The following is a 14,686-nucleotide window of genomic DNA, read 5'->3' as shown; positions in this document are numbered from 1 at the left end:
TAACGTTTGCCCGCTGAAACTCTTATCTAAGTTGGGAGTAGAAAGAGGGGACCTAACGGCCTCGGAAACTGTGATAAGGGCTTATGATGATAGCCGTAGGCACATTGAAGGAGTCTTCAAGGCCAAGTTGAAAGTGGGGCCGCATGAAGAAGAAACTGAGTTCACGGTGCTGGATATCCCGGTAACCTTTGCTGTATTGTTGGGACGCCCATGGTTCCACAAGTTGGGAGGTGTGCCCTCCACGCTCCATCAGATGATCAAGTTCCCCTTCGGGGAGGAGATAGTGACAATCAGAGCTGAGAAATTGAGCTCGGTGGCAGCATTGGGGATTGAGCCTCAACTTTTCTCCGGGTTCCAAGTTTCCGGGATTTACGAGTCAAGCATGACCGCCGATGTGGTGAAGATGATGAAGGGAGGTTTCATCCTAGGAATGGGCTTAGGAGCACACCATCAGGGGTTGCCAGAATTTCCGGACTTTAAGAGTCAGAAAACTCGGAGGGGTTTGGGATATGAGCAGGGAGGTCCGTCCAACGTGAATGGTGAAGGAAAAGTGGGCCTAAGGAAGTACTTCGTGAACGAGGGGCATGGAAAGGCGTATTCAGGGACCCCCGAGGCATGGACTAGCACGGAAGGGAAGATTCTGCCAGGGTTCGAAATCTTCAATGATGTTGCCGACTGGGGCAAAGGAAAGGCGAGCTGCTTTGTCGAGGAGATCATGATACTGGATTTAAATGCCGAGGAGCAGGTCATCACCATCGAAGCAACTGCGGGAGCGGTGGATGAGCCCAGTACCTCCAAGGTTCATGAGGAGCCCGAGAACCCTGATGATGAAAATTATATTACTGCTTTGTTTGAATCAGATGATGTAATCACCCATGCTATCAATGAAATGAATTCTGATTTTGCTTACTTGCTTGATGTCGATCATGATCATTCCATGCATTCTCATTCATATAACATGCCTACATTTGAAATCAATACGATAGAAATGTCAACTTTCAATCTTGGTACGGATGAAAATCCTAAACTTATACAAATTGCTCAAGCATTAACTATTGAAGAGAGAAAAGAATTTGAGAGAATAATTAAAAAATACGAAATTGTATTCGCTTGGACATACGAAGACATGCCTGGAATTGATCAATCTATCGTAACTCACCGCATTCCAACTTATCCCGAAGCAAAGCCCGTAAAGCAGAAGCTCCGACGTATGAGACCCGAATGGGCAGATAAGATCAGGGAGGAGGTGAAGAAGCAGTTAGAAGCAGGATTCATCAAAGTGATCGACTATCCCCCTTGGGTCGCAAATGTGGTACCAATTGCGAAGAAGGACGGCAAAGTGAGGATGTGCGTCGATTACAGAGATCTTAACAAGGCATGCCCCAAGGATGAGTTCGCATTGCCTCATATCGACGTATTGATCGACAGTGCAGCGTCAAGTGTATTACACACGAATGTGGATGGTTTCATGGGCTACATGCAAGTTCAGATGGCCGAAAAGCACAAAGCAAAAACCTCGTTCACAACTGAGTGGGGGACATACTGTTACAGGGTAATGCCGTTTGGTTTGAAAAACGCCGGGGCAACTTACTAGAGAATGGCCACAGCACTGTTCCATGATATGATACACAAGGAGGTAGAAGTCTACGTGGATGATATGATGGTCAAATCAGAGACAAGAGAAGGGCATTTTGCCGCGCTCGAGAAGTTTTTGGCCCGAATTGCAGAATTCAAGCTAAGGTTAAACCCGAAGAAGTGCTTTTTCGGCGTTTCGTCAGGGAAAATCTTAGGCTATGTAATCGGAAATAAGGGAATCGAGGTAGATCCTGATAAAGTAAAGGCTATACAAGAGATGTCGGCGCCGAGAAATGAGAAGGAAGTGAGAGGGTTTCTGGGGCAGGTTCAGTATATCAGTCGGTTCATAGCAAGACTCACCGCAATCTGCGAGCCAATCTTTAAGTTGCTAAGGAAAGACCAACCCGCTGTTTGGAATGATAAGTGTCAGCAAGCTTTGGAGAGCGTCCGGAGCTATTTGTCTAATCCGCCAGTGCTGAGACCGCCTAAACTAGGAAAGCCGATTCTCCTCTATGTAGCGATTGAGGAGCGATCTATTGGGGCAATGTTGGCTCAAGAGGGAGACACCGGTGTGGAGCACGCGGTGTATTATTTGAGTAAGAAGTTCCTGGAGTACGAGCTCAAGTACAACATGATCGAAAAGACATGTGTGGCAGTGGTGTGGTTGACAAAGAAACTGCGGCACTATTTCCAATCGTATAAAGTGATCATTATTTCTCGGATGGACCCCGTGAAGTATCTATACCGAACTCCATCCTTGACGGGGAAGTTAGCCAGATGGTTGTTGCTTTTATCCGAGTTTGACATTGAATATGTGATGAAGAAGGTTATCAAAGGAAGGGCCGTGGCAGAATTTCTGGCCAACCAGCCCCTGAATGCAGAGGAAGAAGAGATAAGTTATGATTTCCCCGATGAGCACTTGAACGCAATCGAAGTTATACCGTGGAAAATGTTATTCGACGGAGCAGTTAATTCGAATGGAGCCGGAGTAGGAGTACTACTTACCTCGCCGGAAGGAGAAAGGATCCCGATGGCCAAGAAGTTATCCTTCCCTCTCACCAATAATATGGCTGAGTATGAAGCGTGCATTTATGGCTTAGAGTCATTAGCGGCACTGGGAGCGTCGTATGTCGAAATCTGGGGGGACTCAAAGTTGATCATTGAACAGGCACAAGGAAACTGGGAGGTAAGAGAAGAAAGATTACGTCCATATCTAGATCAGCTAGAAGGGTTGGCACGAAGATTCAAGGAATGTCGTTTCTATCATATTCCTCGAGCACAAAACCAGGCGGCGGATGCCTTGGCTACTTTGGTGTCAGTTTGGGACAACCCCCGGAACCTTGCTTCGAAGCCGTTGGTATTGAGAAGATCTCACAAACCATGTTACGAGGACGTAATGCTATTAGGGACAGATGAAAAACCATGGTATTTCGATATCGTGAACTTCATGAAAGATGGGACATATCCGGCAGAGTCAAAACCTAGGGATCAAGCTGTGATTAGAAGGCTAGCTCGTCAGTTCGTCATCCACAACGACTTGCTTTACAAAAGGCACGTTGATGGATTACAACTCAGATGCTTGGATGCGGGAGAAGCCCGCGAGGCAATGGAATCAGTACATTCGGGAATTTGTGGAGCCCATATGGGGGGAGCAGTACTCGCTAAGAAAATTATTAGGCAAGGCTTCTATTGGCTCACCATGGAAAAAGATTGTAACGAGTATGCAAAGGAATGCCATGATTGTCAAATCCACGGCGATTGCAGTCATCTTCCGACCATGGAACTACATGTGCTAGCACCTATTTGGCCATTCGCTGCTTGGGGCATTGACATCATCGGCGAAGTAAGGCCTAACGCTTCAAATGGACATAAGTTTATTGCTGTCGCCATCGATTATTTCACCAAGTGGGTAGAAGCAGAGTCGTTTAGCAAACTGGGATGCAAGCAGATGAGAAAGTTCCTTGAAAAACACTTGATCACCAGGTTCGGAGTGCCTCATCACATGATCACGGATAACAGAGTTCAGTTTCAGGGGGAAGTAAGGAATCTTTTCTGAGAATATGGCATTGAACATCACAGGTCTTCTCCGTACCGTCCACAGGCTAATGGGGCAGTAGAAGCAGCTAATAAGAACCTTAAAAGGATTCTCGTAAAGACGGTGGAATCACATCGGAACTGGCATGAGCACCTCCCGCTCGCGTTGTGGGCTTATCGCACGACAATCAGAACCTCGACTGGGGCAACGCCATTCTCCTTGGTATACGGAACAGAAGCAGTCCTGCCGATTGAGATTGAAAAGCGATCGTTGAGAATCGCAGTGGAAGCAGAAATCCCCGAGACGGAATGGGCGAAGAGGCGATGTGAGCAGTTGGCTTTAGTTGATGAGAAAAGGATGGAAGCCCTTTACCATGTACAGTTATATCAAAGAAGGATGGCTCGGGCTTTCAATAAAAAAGTCAAGACCAGCCCTATCAAAGAAGGAGATTTGGTGCTGAAACAGATCCGTGTGACGCACACCGACCCGAGGGGGAAGTTCAGGCCTAACTGGGAAGGACCATTCGTCGTAAAAAAGATACTAAGCAAAGGAGCGGTGAAGTTAACCACAATGGACGGCATGGAATTCTCCGAACCTACCAACCTGGATAGGCTTAAGAAATACTTTTCGTAAAAAAAAAAAAAAAAAAAAATAAAGAAAAATTCCCGATGGGTTGAAAACCCGCAAAGGGCGACCTATGCAACAATAAGGGAAATCCCAATGGGTGAAAACCCGAAAGGGCACTCATTTAAAAATTCCGGGATAGTAAAAGGGGAGGAGAAAAATCGCCGGGATCCGAAAACCGAAAGGTGGGTCCTGGTAACAATAGTTATAACTTGAGCAATTACAAAAACAATGTATAAGAGACTAAGTATTTCTGTTGTTTGTAAATAAATAAAGGCATGAATATATTTGACGGGAATGATTGGAATCGTTATAATCAACCGAATGCATGGTAATATGAATCACGAGTTATACATTTCCTATCCAACTTTTCACAAAAAGCCTACCTACTATCCACCCCACTCCCTATACATCAGCTATACATTGGGGAAACTCTAAACAAAAACTACAAAGCAATAATGAAAGCTACAAAGCAATGCATAGCGAGCCTAATACGGAGGAATGTCCCAATAATCCTCAAAATCTCTCAAGTGTGAGGCCCGCTCCGCAGATAATGCCTCCTCGGCAGCACGCGCCCTCTCATCAGAAACTCACGCTCTCTCATCAGAGGCGCGTGCCCTCTCATCAGCAGCCCGTGCTCTCTCCTCTGCAGCAAGGCATCTGATCGACTCGTCGCGCATCCTCTCCTCGACGGCTAGGCGACCCTCAGTCTCCCGTCGCATCACTCCCGACCAGTGGTCATTCCTCTCTCGATAGACATGACCAACTCGAGCATCAGCCTCCCGCACTAGCTCACTCTGTCTACGCGCGTGCGCCTGTAGATCGCTCTAAAAAAAAAGACAGATAAAAAGCAGCATGGGCAAAAACATAAATCATACATACATGCATACATTCCACTACACTAAAGTAAAGCAATGATGCATACCAGGTGATCGGTGCAGCGCAAGCTGAGGCGATCTCGTAGGTAACCAGACAGCGACCAACATTGTCAAGATATGAACTCCAGACAACAGTCAATTTTTACAGAACAGTGACACCAGTCAAAATACAGACGACAGTCAACGGAAAAACAATCATTAGTCTATATCATTTCAGACTAAGACATGTGCCCATCGAATCTTCAAGATGATAGCTCCAGTGAGAAAATACAGACAACAGGTGGTAAGAAAATCCAGAAACAGCCCCCGCTTTTTAGCCATTTGACTCACGGTCGCAGACCGGAGTTGCTTCTTAGCCATTTGACTCACGGTCGCAGACCGGAGTTGCTTTTTTAGCCATTTGACTCACGGTCGCAGACCGGAGTTGCTTTTTAGCCATTTGACTCTCGGTCGCAGACCGGAGTTGCTTTTTAGCCATTTGATTCCTGGTCGCAGACCGGAGTTGCTTTTTAGCCATTTGACTCTTGGTCGCAGACCGGAGTTGCTTTTGAGCCATTTGACTCTCGGTCGCAGACCGAAGTTGCTTTTTAGCCATCTGACTCGTGGTCGCTGACCGGAGTTGCTTTTTAGCCATATTAACCGCAATCACAAACTAGGGTAGCTGTTTAGCCATTATCCCCGCAGTCGTAAATCAGAGTAGCTATTTAGCCATTATCCCCGCGATCTTAAAATAGGGTAGCTGTTTAGCCATTATCCCCGCAGTCGTAAACTAGGGTAGCTATTTAGCCATTATCCCCGCAGTCGGAAACCAGGGTAGCTGTTTAGCCATTATCCCCGCAATCACAAACCAGGGTAGCTATTTAGCCATTATCCCCGCAGTCGTAAACCAGGGTAGCTGTTTAGCCATCATCCCGGCAGTCGTAAACCAGGGTAGCTGTTTAGCCATTATCTCCGCAGTCGTAAATCAGGGTAGCTATTTAGTCATTATCCCCGCAATCTTAAAATAGGGTAGCTGTTTAGCCATTATCCCCGCAGTCGTAAATTAGGGTAGCTATTTAGCCATTATCCCCGCAATCTTAAAATAGGGTAGCTGTTTAGCCATTATCCCCGCAGTCGTAAACTAGGGTAGCTATTTAGCCATTATCCCCGCAGTCGGAAACCAGGGTAGCTGTTTAGCCATTATCCCCGCAATCACAAACTAGGGTAGCTATTTAGCCAGTATCCCCGCAGTCGTAAACCAGGGTAGCTATTTAGCCATTATCCCCGCAGTCGTAAACCAGGGTAGCTGTTTAGCCATCATCCCGGCAGTCGTAAACCAGGGTAGCTGTTTAGCCATTATCCCTGCAGTCGTAAACCAGGGTAGCTGTTTAGCCATCATCCCCGCAATCTTAAAATAGGGTAGCTATTTAGCCATCATCCCCGCAATCTTAAAATAGGGTAGCTGTTTAGCCATTATCCCCGCAGTCGTAAACCAGGGTAGCTGGTTAGCCATCATCCCCGCAATCTTAAAATGGGGTAGCTGTTTAGCCATTATCCCCGCAATCTCGAAACTAGGGTAGCTATTTAGCCATTATCCCCGCAGTCGTTGACTAGGGTGCAGCCCGAAGAAGTCAGAGGACAACGCCGGAGCGCGCAGCGCAAAGGTCAGGTATGTTCCCTCCTACTCGTTACGTGTCTTTTACTTTTATATGTTTTACATTGCATGTGTTACGTTAGCAAAAAACGTTTTCGAAACACACACATCACTGTCAAAATAGAAAAGTAGGGGCAACTGTAGACACCGAGTCGGAGGACCTGTGACGAAAACCTGAAAACAAGACGGTCGAAGCGATTGATTCAGGAAGTTTTGAAAAATATATAAAGAATAATAAGCGGAGGAAAATTAACGGCACGGCGCGGGCGCGCAACGGCATCCCGCACGCCGACGACGATGGTCGAACGCCCGCTCGACGGCTCGAGACGTGCGCGCGGCGTCCGTCGGACGCACCGCGAGTGGCACGCTCTCGACGTCCGAGCGACGCCTGGGACCGCTGGCGGTGCGCACCCTCGTGGGCCGTTGAGCGCACGTGCCTGGCAGCGCGAGGCGCGCGTTCGGCGGCCGCGACGTGCGAGCGTCCGGTAGCGCGGAACGCGCGCTCGGCGACAAAGGGGTGCACGCGTCCGACGGCGCAGGGCACGCCCCGAGGGTCGTCGGGCGGGCGCCCAACCACGTCGGGCGGACGCCCGACGAGGGTTGGGCGCGGGCGCCCAACCTCGCGTTCGGCGCTCGCCCAACGCCGTTGGGCGATCGCCCAACGATTGTTGGGCGATCGCCCAACGAAATTTGGGCGACCGCCCAACATTGTTGGGCGGCTGCCCAACAAGGTTGGGCGGTAGCCCAACGCTTGGTTGGGCGGCCGCCCAACCACAATGGGCGACGCCCAAATTTTTTTGGGCGTCGCCCATTGTTCCGGGATCTGTGGGCCTATATAAGGCACGGATCCCAAGGTGGAAAAAGGGGAGCTTTTGGAGGGATTTTTGGATAAACTTTCTCACTCTAAACATTTTTAGAGAGAGAGAGTGAATTTTTTTTGAGAAAAATATTTTTTTTTCTCAAAAATTCCAAATTTCCTAAGTTCAATTTTTTACTAAATTTTCATTAAAAACGGGAGCTCGCGGTTCGTGGAATCAATCGGCTTCGACTGTCAGATACCGAATTAAAGGTATTATCCGAGGACTAGACTCTTTATTTTATTTAATTTATTCTCTCCTTCTATTTATTTTTTTATGCTATAGTTTTTATTCATTTAGTCATTTATTTATTTTGTCACATTTTATTTAATTAGTGTATTTATTTAATTTTCGTTTCGTGTTAAATAAAATTCGGTTTTGTTTTAAAATAAAAACCTCGTTTTGATATCCCAATACGAACCGTGATCCGATAAAAAGGTAGTTCGGGTGTCGAAAACGTTGTAATTATAAGTTTTTTAATTTAAAAGATATTTCCAAATAACGTTTTAAAATAAAAGCATTGTTTTAGGAACTTCCGTTTTCGACTATGATCCATTTTTGGTAGTTCGGAAGTCCAAAACGATTGAATTAGATTTAATTTAAAGCTTTTGAATAAATCTGGAAAATATTGGAGTGCTGCTGTAATTTGTCAATTCTGTCACTAAAGGCTGTTTACCGACGGATTTTCCGTCGGTAAATCTGCCAAAATGTAAAAAATGCCATTTCGGTCCCCTTTTCTTAACTTTTAGACTTTTAATCCTTAGTATATACACATATAATTATGTAATACATGTTTTTCAACTTATTTTAGAACTTTAGTATATATATTTATTTTAGAATATTTGTATATCTCTTTTTATTCTATTTTGTAATATAAGTATAAATATATATATATGTATTTCCTTTTTTTATTAACTTAGGTTATATTTAAGTATTAGATACTTGATATTTTGAGAAATAATGAATAGACATTAGAATATGGTATTTTTGATATTTAAACTATATTAATTATGTATATATATGTATAGTTTTTTTTGGAATATTTGGGTTATTTTAGTGATTATTGAATTAAATTATTTTTAGATAAGTATTACTTTCTTAGTTATAGGATTTACTTATTATTTTCACATTTCAAAGTATAAGATATATTGTGTTTATTATCTTCATATACATATAGTGATTTTTGGTTAAAATCTTATTTTCTTATCTTCCTTTTTTTGATTTAAATGTATACATATATATATATGGTCTAAAACCATTTTCTTTATTCTTTTGGCCCATTCATGGGTCCATGTTCCAAAAGGGATTCATTTGAGTGTAAATGCTAATTTATTGTGATTATAATAGTTAAAGAGTCCATTAAGTAAGTGGGGAAAATAAATCACCAAAAAGAAAGTTTTCAATTTAAACTAATGAATTTTTAGAGTTTCCTAATTTGGATAAATAGAGTCATTTTGTTAGCATTTCGAATCACTTCTCAAAAGGTCATGTTTTAAAACCTTAGCCCGTTCCAACGACGGATTAAGCGAACATTGTAATTAAAATTGTTTTCCTTGCAAATAATAGAGTTTTGAACCACTTTCTTAAAGAATTTGTACAAAGTAAAATTGACTTGTATGTTTAACCATGTTTTCTCATTAAAAGGTTTTTATCTCAAACGTTTTCAAATACTTGAGTCGTTCCAACGGCGATTCGGGTAAACTTCATCAAACGGGGTTTTAAAACGCACCTGAATCGTTCCAACGGCGATTAAGGTACGAACCATATAAATAAATCCGTTTTTGGGAAATAGGCTAGTGTAGAATAAACACAGGACATAATATTTAATACGGTCGTAAATAAATCACTTCTTCCTTCCCCCTCTCTGTGTATGTATAAACATGAATGGGTGATTCTTTACTGACGTGGCTTTTCGATATCATATGCTCAAAACGGTTTCTAAAAAGAGAAAGAAAAGGGTTTCAAATGAATTTTAAAACTTAAAGAAGTATACGATTAGTCCGTTATCGCCTAACATGCTGAGTAGGAGGCCGGTGGTTCATAACCGGGCGATGTCGGGGTGCCTAGTAGCCTTTCTCCGGAAAGGAGCTAGCCTTCTCGGCTCGTACCTAAGTTTCCCGAACCCACACCGGTCTCCCGCAAGGGATCGGTGTTCATTTTCCCATTCGTGGGTGGCGACTCTTCCATATCTCCGAGCTCCGGTCCTGCCGAGCAGCTTGATTCCACGATTGGTTGCTTTCGGCGCCAATCACCACTTACGTTGCCATGAGGATGTCCACCCCCCGGTCCGCCTGGGAGATTAGGCCGCGGCACCTCGTCTAACAACGACGTTTGGCGAACGCCCAACATTCGTTAGGCGTGCACCCAACGTCCGTCGGGGGCGCTTGCCCCGACATCGTTGGATGTCCGCTCAATGTTGTTGGGCGTCCATCCAATGACCGTTGGGCGTGCATCCGACGTGCCGAGCACCACGTCCGGCGTTCGTGGGGCGACGCTCAACTTTCGGGCGCCATGCCAGTCGTCCGCTGGCCGACGTCCGACATCTGGGGCCTTTCCGTCCACCAAACAAAGTGACGAAAATGCCCGACGTCATTCGGGAGATACCAAGTTTGCTCGTAGGACTCGTAAGCGTCGGCTCTCCGAGATTTTTCTCGATTTTTAAATTTTCAAATTAGTGGAATAAACCGCTTTAGCCGTTTATGGTAGGTTTTCGTCACAGGTCCTCCGACTCGGTGTCTTCAGTTGCCCCTACTTTCCTATTTTTGAGAGTGGTGTGTGTGCTTTCGAAAACCTTTTTCGTGATGCAACACATGCATGATCTTCATGTCGTAGGCCCCCAACTTGTCCTCAGCCTCTACATCGGCTGCAAGCGTAGATCTCCCGACGCGATTTTTCTTCATAGGTCTCCAAATCGACCATTCGACCCCGGTCTCTACATCGACCGCGGGCGTAGATTCCTCAAAGCGTTCCTTTGTTTCGCAGGTCTCTAAATCGACCACCCGGCCCTAGTCTCTACATCGAGTGCATGCGTAGATCTCTCTTAGGTCTCTAAATCGACCATTTGACCCTAGTCTGTACATCAACCGCAGGCGTAGATCTCTCTCAGGTCTCTAAATCGACCATTCGACCCTAGTCTCTACATCGACCGCAGGCGTGGATCTCTTAAAGCGACCATTTACCCTAACCGTTTCAATCTTTAGTCTCTAAATCGACCATAAAGCGAGTGATCCCTTGAGCGATTTTGAATTTCAACAGACGGGACTGTTTGGAGGAAAAGTGCATGAAAGCCCGAATGATCATTTGGATCGCTTTCTAATGTGTGTAGACACTGCAGGAACAAATGGGGTTCCCTAAGATGCTGTCAGACTGAAGCTATTTCCGTTCTCACTAACCGGACAAGCTTTAGAATGGCTGAGATCGTTAGAACCCAGGTCAATCACCACATGGGCAGGACTGGAGAAGGAGTTCTTATCTTATTACTTTCCTCCCTCGAAGATGGTGATGCTGAGGAGTGAAATCACTTCATTCCACCAACCCGAGCATGAAGCGCTCCACGCATCATGAACCAGATTCAGAAAGATGTTGTGCATGTGCCCTCATCATGACATACCTAAACACCAGTTGGTGAGCGTCTTCTATCGTGGTTTGACTCCCACTAACCGAGCTACTGTGGACTCCGCTGCGGGTGGAGATCTGTTTAGGAAGACTGTGACATAAGCATATGAGATGATCAATGAACTGGCGAGGAAGAGTGTGTAGTGGCAAGAGGAGAAACTCGCTGGCCCCTCAAGTCAACGGGTGTGTGCTGTGGAAGACCAGGATCAGAGCCCAGTTGTTGTGGAGCTGAGCAGAAAAATGGACGTCCTGTTGGCAAAATTCAGCCAACCTCCCACCTGTGTACATTATGGCGGTGACCACCATGGAAAGGACTGTCAAGCAGGTAACCCTTTCGCTGGAGATGGTCAATTACGTTGGGGGGACAACAGAGGTACAACCAGAACTACAATAACTACAACCCCAACAACAACTACAACTCCTACAACAACAACAACAATTACAGGAGGCCTCAGCACCCGAACTTATCTTACGGGAGCTCAAACCAGAATGTACTAAGGCCTCCCAACGACTTTGTCCAGAAGCACAAAGAGCAGGGGCTTGGCATGCCCCCATATCAGCAGCAGAACCAAGGTCCTATGCCACCTTCCAAGGAACCTAATGAGGTGGTGACTCTCCTGAAAGATATCTCGGCCAGGCTTGCTAGCAACGAAGCCTTCTATAAGGATCTGAGCAATCAGGTAGCTCAGATCAACAGGGACAAACAGGAAAGGCCGTAGGGTTCTCTCCCAAGCACAACAAAGAAGAATCCAAAGATCTTGAGGAAGGATTGAGTAATGGGGAAAATCGGGTTTTCCCGGTTTTAATTCAAATTTGAACAATCGTTTATGCTTTCAGTTTTTATTTTATTTTATTTATTTTTTGTTGATTGCTTTGATTTTTCCTTTACATCTGTTTTCGTTTGTCAGATTTGAACTCCCCGTATATGTTTATTACTTTCTTCAAAAAAAAATCGATTTGTTTCACCCCCGGGGTACCCAGCTCGGGCGAGCTGGGCATTCCGCCCAGCTCGGGCAAGCTGGGCATTGCCGCCCAGCTCGTCGAGCTGCTCGACCGAGCTGGCCAGCTCGGGCGCGTCGGGCGGATCAGTTCGGGAATATTTCCGAACTGATAAAAAAATAATAATAAAATAAAATAAATATAAAAAGGTAAGTTAAAAGGGGATGAGTATTCATCCCCTTCTTATTCCTCCTTCCATTCTTTCTTCCCTCTTTTCTCTTTTTCTCTCTCTCAAATCCCTAACCCCCAAATCTTCAATTCTCACCCGAAATCAACAAACAAGGTATGGATTCTTACCCATTTTCGATTTCAAACATGATTCTAACGTTAGTTTTTAGTTTAGACTCTTGATTTTTGATTTTTAGGTAAACCTATGTTTTAGGATTTTTTACCTTTTTTTCAATTTTCACCTTCTTTGCTTGTTTCTCTTAGTTTTCTTGCAAACTAACGACTTATTGATGATTAATATTTGCTTTGGGCATATTTTTGAGTTTCTAATTTGTGCTTTTGGTGAAATTTCTCAATTTGAGTGTTTTTTTCCATTTGAGCTCGAAAAATCAGTTATGCGATTTATAGCTGAAATCTTGACAGCAGGACTCTATTTCATATCCATAACATGTTTTGGTCGCTGGGGCTCGTTAATTTTGCATACACTAGGAGTTACGGGTTAATTACTAAATTTTAGGGACCAAAACCTTGCATTTTGGTCCCTAAGTCTCTAACTTTATAATTAATCATGTTTATGAGTTGATTGTTTGGGTGGTTTGGTAATGAGTCCCCAAGGAATAACTGAGGAACAAGTGAAATTAAGAGCTTTTCCATTTTCTTTGCAGGATGCAGCTAAAGACTGGTTTCTCAACCTTCCATCTGGATCCATCACAACATGGATGGGCATGGCACAAGCATTCCTAGAAAAGTATTTTCCAGCTTCTCGAGCAGCAATGATTCGAAGGGAGATTAGTGGAATAAGACAGAAAGATATTGAGACACTCCATGACTATTAGGAGAGGTTCAAAAGGCTATGTGCAAGCTGTCCCCAACATGGGATAACTGAACATTCTCTTATTCAATATTTTTATGAGGGAATGTTAGACATGGAAAGAAAAATGATAGATGTTGCTAGTGGGGGAAGCCTTATTGATAAAACACCAAATGCGGCTAAAGATTTGATCAAAAGCATGGCAGAAACTTCCCAACAATTTGGGAAGCAACAAGATGGTCCAATGAAAGCTTATGAGGTAAGTACTTCTTCCATTGAAGAAAAAATAAATGCTTTGACATCTCTTGTGCAAAATTTGGTTGTAGGGAAGATAACTTAAGTTAAGACATGCGAGATCTGTACAGTTACTGGACATGCCACTAATGAATGTCCCACATTGCATGAAGGCACACCAGAACAGATCAACGTCGTCCTTAGATATCAGGGACAACCCCCACGGAAGTATGATCCATACCTCAGCTACAAGCAGCAAAATAATGTGCTTCAACCAAATATTCCCCAATAGTATCAACAAAGACCTCAACAATATAGACATGTTCAAACGGATCCAAATTCAGGTATGGTGTCAAATTCCAATGATCAGTTTGTTATGTCTAACCTGCTGAAATTCCAGGAAGAACAAGGCAAGGTCAATGCCAATTTTCAAGCCAACTTCCAAAATTTAGAAAAGCAAATGAGTCAGATAGCGGCCACTCTGAGTGCAATACAGTCCCAAGGGGAAGTTACCTTCATAAACTAAGGCGAATCCAAGACAGAACGTGAGTGCAATCTCGCTTCGCAGCGGAAAAGAATTAGTCTTTCCCAAGACTAAGTCTATTTCCGAATCAGAACAGCATGTGTCAGAGAAATCTGCAAGTAAAGAGGAGGTGACGAAAAAAGAGACAGAAGGTTCAGTTGGTAAGTCATCTGGAGTTTGATGGTAAAATTGTTCAATTTGTTGTTTATAAGGCCATGAAAATTCCTAATGAAGTGTCTTCTGTTTGTGGCATAAATGTTATTGAACCAATAACTCATCAAGTTTTTGAAGTATGCAAGGAAGACAAGATGCAGGTAGTTATAAAAGAAAGCTTAGATGCGAGCAGCAAAATAAAGGAGAAAGACTTAGAGCTTGGAGAAGATGTGCGGGAAGTAATGCAACAGATGGCAGCTCTGAAATCAGAACCAGAGCGTTCTAATGCTAAAACAATTTCACACACTACTCAACATCTTTTACCTTCCATTTTGCATGAAGCAAAACCAGAACATAGAGCCTTATGGGCAATTGAACAGTGTAACATGAATATTGATGAAGCAGGAAAACTTAGGAAGTTGAAAGTACGGGAGCTTGAGGAACTAATGAATGAAGCTTGTGAGAGTTTGAGTATTCACAAATTGAAGACTAAGAAATTTCACAATAACATGATAGTTCAGAAACAATTTCAAATAGGACAGAAAGTGCTACTATATCATTCGCGGTTGAAATTATTTCGA

This window comes from Euphorbia lathyris, chromosome 2 (assembly GCF_963576675.1).
Source record: "Euphorbia lathyris chromosome 2, ddEupLath1.1, whole genome shotgun sequence".
NCBI lineage: Eukaryota > Viridiplantae > Streptophyta > Magnoliopsida > Malpighiales > Euphorbiaceae > Euphorbia > Euphorbia lathyris.
Note: the sequence above shows the minus strand (reverse complement) of the source record.